Below are 7897 nucleotides of genomic sequence, written 5' to 3'. Positions count from 1 at the left end.
TCTGCATATAAAAATGATCAGTATAATTTCTATTTCATAGTCCATGTATAGATAGGAGCTTCTAGGGCTGGGCCTGAATCGGAGCAAAAATTGTGTTAATCATGTGTAGGTTCTGGTGGCAGGGCAGACTAAGTCCATCGCGGGTCTGCAAGAGGTCAGATTGGAGACCCCTGCAGCTTTGTAGTGTCCAAAGGCGCACCAGTAGAAGCCAAAAGCACACAAAATATCTGCAGCATAGCCTCTTTTAAGGCCGCTATTATCTACATGGTGACGACAGCACAAGGAATTTGGGATGCGTCAAGACCAATTGCAGGATTAGCCTAGATTCAGGAGACAATGAATGGGTGCAATCAGTAGCCCAATGCCCTTGTGCCTTCTAGATTGTAAGTGGTCGGAAGGGATTGAGTCCTTCTTTGCTTTCGTGCACTTGTATTTAGACTTCAACTTGGACTTACTGGAAGACTTTGACCTGGAGGCGCATTTTTCGTGGTAGCGGCCTCAACATAGAGACCATGACTGGGTCTGCAGCTTTGAGCTGGATCTATGCTTCAAATGTGACCACTTCCTGTGATAAGCAACAGAGTTTTACCTTCCGTTTCTGAATCGCCTTGGGATGCATGAAGGTGTGTGCCTGAAGCCCAATCCCAAGCACATGGAGTCTTAAAGCGGAAAGCACCACAGACACCTTGTGCGGGTCAGAGACATATCCAATTCCTTCAGTCTCAGCATGTTTGAAATCCTGTTGTTTTCAGAAGAGACTTTGTTAGCTAGGAGCGTCAAAGGGTGCAGGAAGAAAACAACTGATTTCACTATGCAGGGTGCTGTGTATATGTGCCTCTGATCTACCACCACTGTGGGTAGTTCCGCTAAATAATTTTCCAGAGACAATCTGACACCTGGGGGTATTCTAAAGGTGAGGAATCTGCTATTAGAAGTATACATCAGAAAATGAGATTTCGTTTTTTTGAGGGGCCATAAAAAAAAAAATCACATCATTTTTAGAAATATATGGAGAGATACCCAAGTTATAGGTTCTCAAATATGGTACGAATATCCATCAAACAGTGGCAAAAACCAGAGCAACCAAAAGATTTGGAAGTATCTTTGTAAGTCGCACTATTCATACAACTATTCAGTTACTTCGTATTATAGACCAGAGCAGCTTGAGGGGATTTCAAGAAAAAGCAAGGGAGTGGAGGAGGCATTTCACAATCATGGGCATAAATGCAAACCTACAACATTGATCTCTTAGTAAAGACTAGACTTGTTTCCAATAAAAAAAAAAATTATTAGCGATTTTATGCACAAAGCTGTGTTATCTCCATCCTATCTGGAAAGCTGTAACATCTACAATATGGATCACCAGGAAATCACATCAATCGTCCCTCTCCTTGCTCACCATTTCATATCTTCCAAGAACTTATCAATCGTATGCATCTCATCAAGGGGGAATGTTATTGTCTTATTTAAGGGGCATTTCATTCCAATCCGTTACCAGCTGCCAAGCCCCTCTACATCGACTCTGCCCTCCAATAACAAGGTCTTTAACTCCTGCCCACTTGTTAGCTCCACCCTCCAAGTTGATATCTGCATTGCAGGATTTGATTTCCAGTGCATTGCTATTTGGCAAATAGAAGAGTAAGGAATACCATTCTACATGTCAGTTTAATCTTTTTGGATTTGTTCATTTAAACCACTCTCTTTCTCGTTAAGTGTGTTGTATAAATAAGGATCCCCCCCAAGAAGAGACAGAACCAGAAAAAAGCTTCAATTTATCTTAGTCTTCTTGACAACTGGGGTATGCATCTGGCATAGGCAGTAATATTTTATGAACGCAACTGGGTGATGAGCAGATCTCCCTTAGTGCCATGGTACCCATTGACTGCTCTGACCATCAGCTCATTCTATTCAACATCGGGACAATGGCCAAACCTCACATGGAAGTAACAAGCTTAAGCTGTGGAGCAGAAACCTCAAACAAGTCCCTTCTACAGATCTTGAATCTAAGATTCGTGAACAACTTCAACATCTACCGCACACTCAAAATGCAAATGAGCTCACTGCCCACTTCAACACAGCGATAATGGAAGTACTCAACCAAGTTGCACCGCTCAAATTAAAACAACTAAGATCAGTCCAATCAAAATCATGGTTTAAATCCGATCTCAACAACGAAAGAAGACAATTCGAACTAGCAGAAAGGACATGGAGACAAACCCCCTCGTCATTATATCTAACTCTTCACATAAATGCTAGGTTAGCATACAAACAGCAAATTTTCAGAGAAAAAGCCTCTTTCTTCCGCATCCAACTTGACCATGCAAAGAATAGGCCCAGGGAGCTCTTTAATAATGTCAAAGGAAAAGCCACGTCTTCCTCCCCACACAAAATAATAGCCTCAAAAGAACGATGTGAAATTGCCAGCTTCTTCACGGCCAAAATCGCTAAAATTGAGCAATCCTTCCCTCAAGTCACAACACTACCTACTCTGCGAACTACCCTCACCGACTCTCCTCCCTCCACAGCAGTTCGACCCCCCGAACGTATCAATAATCAATTAACCCCAAATGAAACATACGACAACCTTTTTAATACCCAATTAAAAACCAAGTCTTTAATATTATTGCAAAATTAGTCCCACTTCAGAAACCAGAGATGTTCTCCCTGCAAAAATAGTCCATAACCTAAACCACATCATCGCCCCGTGTTGGACAAAAATCCTCAATACTTCCCTCGCCTCTGGATGTGTCCCGGATTCCCTCAAACAAGGTCAAATCATACCGATTCTCAAAAACCCCAAGGCAGACTCCAACGATCTCAACAACTTCAGACCTATCTCTAAACTCCAGTTCCTAGCCATAACCATGAGGAAAAGAACAATAACTTAACAGGCACATTGGTGAATACAACCTACTTGACTCCTTCCAATCTCGTTTCAGGAAATGCTGCAGGACAGAGACAGCCATGCTCAATATTAGAGATGACATCCATCGATCAGTAGAGGATGAGATGCTGGCCTACTTATCCTATCACACATCCTTCCTGGAGTCACTGAAGATCCGCTCCGGTTTCAATGGCATAGTTTAAAAATGGTTCTCATCTTAACTACAATACCGATCACAGCAAAACAAAATCAAGTCCTGCCTCTTAAAACCCACACCTGTCACTCTTGATATCGTGCAGGGCTCAATCCTCTCCCCCTCACTTTTCAACTTCTTCATGGAACCCTTTACTATCATCCTGAAGCAAGCAGGAATCAAATACCACCTCTGTGCAGATGATACGAAACTCTACTACAAAATCAAATCATCCAGTGACATACTACATCTTAACGTCAAACTGAGTAGGATACAATTGTGATATAACTCCAACCATCAAAAATTAAACCCCATCAAAACAGTTATTCTGTTCTCCCCCAAAAGTAGCCACCTTCCAATCCAAAGCTGGATCAGCGACCTAAAGGCCCTAAATTGTTTGCTCACTCTATCCAACTCTGCTAATCCTTAAGCTTCAACGTGGACTAAAATCTGCTAATGAAGGATCACATCAAAAACGCAGCCAAAGGAGCACTTACACGCTTAAACACATAAAAAAAACGAAACCATTCATTCCATCCGATGATTTCAGAGGGGTTGTCCAATCTCTGGTCCTCTCCAAACTCGACTACGGGAATGCCATCCTCACAGGGTCCCAGAAAACTCAACCATCCCCACTCAGGTCGGCACTAAACAGGGCAGTCCAGCTCATAACAGACATTAAACGGGATGAGCACATCATGCTTGCCCTCCAATCCCTAAACTGCCTTCCCATAGAATGAAGATGCATCTACAAGACTGGCTGCATCACCCACAAAAGCACTTTACTCTCATTTCCCTGACTATTTAGACAACAAACTCACAAAGGCAGGAAGAACAAGACTTATGAGAAGCTACACCGCTCTTCTTCTCATTTCTCCCAAATTAAAAAGGAAAACTACCCAGGCTTGCTCCTCTTCAGGTAATGCTCCTGAGAGACCTACGATGTAACCCCTCCTTTCAGGGCTTCAAAAGAGACTTGAAATGCTATCTCCTCAATAAATACTGGAACTAAGGAACTATCTGAACTCTGTTTCAATAGGCTCTCTGGCTCAGTTCAAACTCCATTTTTCAGTTGGCAGTTATCTTTCTTGTTGTTTGCATTGATGTCTTTCTCTCCATGTACTCTAAATGTTCGAAATGTCCTCAATTCAATAATCCCACTCTCATGGACAATTTTATTTTTTTCTGTGCAAATTTTTTTTTCTGTATTTCTCCAGCTCTGCCTAACTATATTTCCCTTGTATACATTTTATGTATACTCGAAGCACAAGTTACTACTTCTGCAACAATATACATGTAAGAGACATTAGTTAGTGATAGATTCCTTACCTTAGAATATCCTCAGGCATCAGAAAGGATCCGGAAAGTTTTGCTTAGCAGTACCCCTGAGCGTCAGTAGGTGGCGTCCGGCGGCTCCGGGTACGTCACTGGCGTGGTAAGCGCAGAGATGACATCACGGAGAGTACTTAGGCGCCACAATGCGCGCTGACGTCAGTTCTGTACACGACTTTCAGCACCAGAAACGCAGAGCCATGCAAGATACTGACTACTGGTGCATAAAACTAGGGCCCTAAAAAGGGATGACCTTAACCCTAGTAATCAGTTCGCAGAACGGGGAGGATGGGTGGGGCGGTAAGGAATCTATCACTAACTAATGTCTCTTACAGATATATTGTTACACATGTAGTAACTTGTGCATCTGAAAGAGACATGTTAGTGATAGATTTCTTACCTTAGAATAGATACTCCAGCAATACCAACCCCGGTGGTGGGTCTGCAAACAAAATTACTCCAGAAAGTCATGGAGAAAAGAACGGCCAAAGAAGCCGTCTCTCCGGACTTGACTGTCAAAGCAGTAATGCTTGATAAACGTGTGCAGCGAGGCCCACGTAGCTGCCTGACAAATGTCCTGCAAGGGAACGCAGCATCCAAAGGCAGTATTGGCTGCAGTTGCCATGGTGGAATGGGCACGCAGCCCCATAGGAGGCTCCTTCTTAGCCAACGAGTACCAAGCCTTGATGCAAAGAACGGCCCACCGAGAAATGGTGCGTTTGTGCACAGCCCGACTGTTTTTGGGGCCCACGTAGCCAACAAAGAGATGGTCATCCACCCAGAATTATTGTGTGCGGTAGAATGAAAGCACATATTTTGGGTCCAGACGGTGGATCCTCTCTTCAAGGATGGGGAGACGGAAAGAAGGTGGGCAAAGTGATGGTCTGCCCGATGTGAAAGGGCGTGACAACCTTTGGCAAGAAAGGACGGGTCCTCAGAACCATCTTGTCCGCATGAATAGAAAGGAAAGGAGGTTTAGAAGAAAGGGCCTGAAGCTCCCTCACTCTTCTGGCAGAGGTGATCGCTACCAGGAAAGCTGTCTTAAGAGAGAGAAGACGTAAAGGACAGTTATGAAGGGGCTCAAAGGGAGCGCACATCAGAAACGTCAAGACAAGGTTTAAGTCCCACTGAGGCATGATAAACGGCTCCAGAGGAAACGTGTGCGTAATGCCTATTAGAAAACGATTCACAACCGGGGGCTAATCAGGAAGTCGTAGAAAGGCGGAGATGGCAGAAAGATAACCTTTGATAGTGCCCAGAGCAGAGCCCTGCTGGGCCAAAGAAAGAAGGGACAGAAGGACTTCAGACAGATGGGCAGAAAGGGGATCCACAGTCTTCGCTGAGTACCATGTCACAAACTTGTTCCACCTACAGGCGTACACCGTTTTAGTGGAGGGATGCCTGGCTGCCAGAATGACATCACAGACTTAAGGAGGAAGATCGAAAAGTGTCAACTGTCGCCGCTCAATCTCCACGCATGGAGGTGGAGGCTGGATAGGTTCGGGTGGAGGACCGTCCCCTGCTGCTGCAACAGAAGATCCTCCCGAAGAGGCAGACGGACCTGGGGCTCGACCGCCATGCTGAGTAGCTCGGGATACTAGTATCTTCATGCCCTTTCCGGAGCCACAATGATGACTTGGGCCCGGTCGCGCCTGATCTTCTTCAGCACTTTGGGCAGAAGTGGTATAGGCAGAAATGCGTACAACAGACCGCAGCTCCACTCGCGATGAAAAGCGTCGCCGAGCGAGTGCCACATTGGATATTCCAAAGCGCAGAACTGATGAGATTGCGCGTTCTCTTCGGGGGCAAATATATCTAACCAAGGCTCTCCCCACTGCTGAAAGAGACTTTGCGCCACGTCCGAGTTCAGACGCCATTCGTGATCCATCAAGCACCGGCGGCTGAGTTCGTCTGCCCTGGCGTTCAGAGAACCTGCCAGGTGTTGAACCACCAAGGTAATGCCTAGATTGTATTGTATTGTATTGTATTTCATTCTTATATAGCGCAAACTGTCACCCTATGGGTATCCTGGCAGTGTAACCTAGACAGATGGAGTCAACCATGTTTCAGCCATGTCCAGAGGCGCAGAGCCTCGTGACATAGGGTCCAGGACCCCGCCCTGTTTGTTGCAATACCACATGGCGGTGGTGTTGTCCGTGAACACCTGCACTACACTTCCCGGGACAGAGGGAAGGAATGCTTTCAGTGCAAGCCGGATCGCCCACAGCTCCAAAAGTTTGATATGGAACCGGGCCTCCGCCGGGGGCCCGAGGCTTCTGATCTCTGCCGCTCCCAAGTGGCCGACCCAACCCAGGAGGGACGCATCCGTCACTAGTGTATGCACCGGCTGGGGAAGGGAGAGGAATCTGCCATTGAATCAATCGCAATTCGTGAGCCACCACTGCAATTGTTGAGCAGTGCCCTCCGAGATCTGGACATGATCGGGCAGGTTGCCCTGATGCTGCACCCACTGGAACTTCAGGTCCCACTGGAGAGCCTGCATATGCCATCTGGCATGTGTCACCAGCAGGATGCAGGAGGCCATCAGGCACAGGAGCCGTAGGGTCATCCCGACTGAAACCCAGGATAGAGGCCGAAAGATCGGAATAATTTCCTGAATATCCCGGACTCACTGCTTGGGAGGATAAACCCGAAACAGCGTCGAATACAGAACCGCCCCGATGAAGGGGAGCTTCTGAGAGGGACTGCGGTGGGACTTTGGCACATTGGTGGAGATGCCCCAGCAACTGCAGGAGGTCGGCCGTAGTCTGTACGTGGTTGACTACTGCCTGTGGCGAGCCCGCCTTCAACAACCAGTCGTCGAGGTAGGGGAGGGCTGACACCCCTGACCTGGACAGATGAGCTGCGACTACCACCATCACCTTCATGAACACCAGAGGGGTGCTGGTAAGGCCGAAGAGGAACACGGCAAACTGAAAATGCTCCTGGCCCACCGTGAACCGCAGGTAACGCCGGTGGGCCGGCAGGACAGGGATGTGAAAATAAGAATCCTGCAAGTCCAACGCTACCATCCAGTTTCCAGGATCGAGGGCAGCCAGGACCTGAGCCAGAATCAGCATTTTGAATTTCTCCTTCCGGACGAAGCGATTGACGTCCCGGAGGTCCAAGATGGGGCGCAAGCCCCCTTGTCCTTCTTGGGGACCAGAAAGTAGTGGGAATAACAACCACTCCCTACTGCCAACACAGGAACGCACTCAATGGCCCCCTTGGCCAAGAGGGCCATGACTTCCTGTTGGAGAAGAACCAAATGATCCCCCGACATGCGATGGCACTGAGGCGGCAAGGCTGCAGGGGAGGACTGAAAGGGAAGGGAATAACCCTTGCAGACTATCTGCAGCACCCACCTTTCCAATGTAATTTCGTGCCAGTGGTGGAGGTGGTGGCGGACCCTGCCACCCACCGGCGTGGGGTGCTCCCTGAAGCTCAGATTAGGAAAGCCTGGAGGTTGAAACAGCGGGGGTAGAGGT

The sequence above is a fragment of the Lissotriton helveticus genome, chromosome 5_1 (genome assembly GCF_964261635.1).
Source record: "Lissotriton helveticus chromosome 5_1, aLisHel1.1, whole genome shotgun sequence".
NCBI lineage: Eukaryota > Metazoa > Chordata > Amphibia > Caudata > Salamandridae > Lissotriton > Lissotriton helveticus.
Note: the sequence above shows the minus strand (reverse complement) of the source record.